This window comes from Bidens hawaiensis, unplaced genomic scaffold, assembly GCF_021521415.1.
Source record: "Bidens hawaiensis isolate Kalapana, Puna unplaced genomic scaffold, B.hawaiensis_p1.1 tig00033479_1, whole genome shotgun sequence".
Taxonomy (NCBI): Eukaryota; Viridiplantae; Streptophyta; class Magnoliopsida; order Asterales; family Asteraceae; genus Bidens; species Bidens hawaiensis.
Window position 1 is genome coordinate 228,821 of NW_027505288.1, and position 2,515 is coordinate 231,335.

Consider the following 2,515-nt stretch of genomic DNA (forward strand, 5'->3'; position numbering starts at 1 on the left):
GGAAGGATGACCGGAAAATAGTTTAGATTAATGTCAAAGGAACCAGTTTATAAGATAGGATTGGATTCAAACTGTGGAGTATTATATATATATATATATATATATATATATATATATATATATATATATATATGTCTTCTTGAAATTATTATCTGTAAGTCACAACTCCAATGGTTCGTTCCCGGGCCTTATATATTAAGCCCCTTTTGTGGTTCCGTCACATCACCAGATTTAGTTTAAACTTATTGAAGCATTCTTGTATTCTCACTCACGGGCAACACTGGTTCTTCATCAATTGTAAAACTACTAACATCTTTCGGTGCAATCGCTAATCAGAAGAGAATGTTTTTCGATAGTTTAGATCCGCACAAAAGATATTATTAATTAGGGCAGAAATAAAATATTTTATTTGTTATGAACAGATATAATATTAATTACAATAAAATATAATATTAATTTTGGTAAGATATAATTTTGATTGGAATAGGAATTAATAGTGATTATAACCGAATATAATATTGGTTATGATAAGATTCAATGTCATCCGTAGTACCGTACGTACACGTATCCCTATACCTCGTCTCAGATAAGCACGTATGCACATGTCATATATACTTCACATCACCTTTATGCACGTATGTTGCCATTTTTACCTACCAATATGTTCCGCGACTTCTCCCTGAATTCCCTCTTACAAGCAAGTCTGTTATTACGTTCCGGACCATAATAACTCACTTGCCCTTCGAGTTCATCCCGGCATCCATCAGTACCTATCGTTACTCATTATTAACTTTCCCAGTGATAATCGAGCCTAAGGTTATATTATAGGTATCCAATGGGATAACCTAATTCTTTATAACCAATGGCTCTGATACCAACTTCTGTCACACCCCGACTAGGTAGTTGCGGAAGCGTAATACGGGAATGCAACAGATACATCTGGTATCAAATACATTGTTCATAAAGAAACATTACTAACTAATTTACAATTTACTACATCGTTCTAACATCGTTTACAAACTAGGTGATACAATTTAACCTGTTCTTCAATCACCTTACTTCTAACTCAAATGCCCACGACATCAATCACCAATCAGACACGTAACGCACAGAAAATTACTTCTCATATCTGATTACCTGAAAAGCATGTTAAAACAGGTCAACTACGAATAGTTGGTGAGTTTCATAAGTTTTAACGAAATCAGTTCTGCGCACCATACAGTCATAATTTGTATGTACGCGCGTATGTAAAAATATGTATTTACGGTTGTATAAATGTGTACAACCATATCCTTGTGTGTGCATATTCACACATGTAAGTTTATAATATAAATTCGAAATTCCGGTAAAATCGTGATTGTTTGTTCGTACTACCTGTCTCCAATTTTCGTGTTTAACCAACCACTGTGGACCCCCTTTCTCCCACAACGGTTCCACATAAACTCAACCACTGTGGCCCCCCTTCCACCCACAATGATTCCATGTAAACTCAAACATTATATAGTGTACACGCAAATAATTAGTATATTCTACACATAGTAACTTCCTACGGCTAATCACATAGCATGTATATAGACACATATACACATATAGTATTTATCACGTATCACCAAGTACTGTGGCTCCCCATCCGCCCACAATACGCATAATCACATTATTTTCTTAACATTCATGTCATAATCAAGTTAGTTCGTTTAATAAGTTGCAGCAGAACTTGGCTCATAGGCCATACTCAACTTTAGTTTATAAGTTGCAGCAGAACTTGGCTCATAGGCCATACTCAACTTTAGTTTATAAGTTGCAGCAGAACTTGGCTCATAGGCCATACTCAACTTTAGTTTAGTAAGTTGCAGTAGAACTTGGCTCATAGGCCATACTCAACTTTAGTTTATTACTATTGTGGCCCCTCTTCTGCCCACAACAGCCCCATAATCATCACAGACAATGTTATCCCCATGGCCATTACAGACCACGTTGTCTCCCAAATTAGTTATGTTTAACATTACATAACGTGTTTGTATAAACATGTTGTCACGTGTAATTTCATTATGTTTTGCAATTCGTATTATCTCCACTCAATATATCAATCAACGATAATAATCATCTTTCATCAGCACGTAGTCAGTCATTATGTTTGTAGGGACTTTTCATATATAAATGTTCAGATATTTTATATCCTGATCCGTGTTTAGATAAATAACGTGTATAAACATGCTTTCCACCCCAAAAGTTCGTAAAATAGTTTAAAGAGTGGGGTCATGAAACTCACCTTAATGTTGTTCAAGCTGGTGGTACGTATCGGTAACTAGAATGTCTCGATTATAGCTTGAATCCTATAACCGGTATCGTACTGTTAATACTAGTACGGTGTTTAAACCAAATCGGGCTGTATAGATAATCTGGGTATAGCTGTTAGGCCCAGAACATGACCATAGTCATAGATTGTAACGTTGTATACGATGAAAAGATTAAAACTGCATTTGGCTCAGTTTCATCGTTTCCCGAGCCTAGCCAA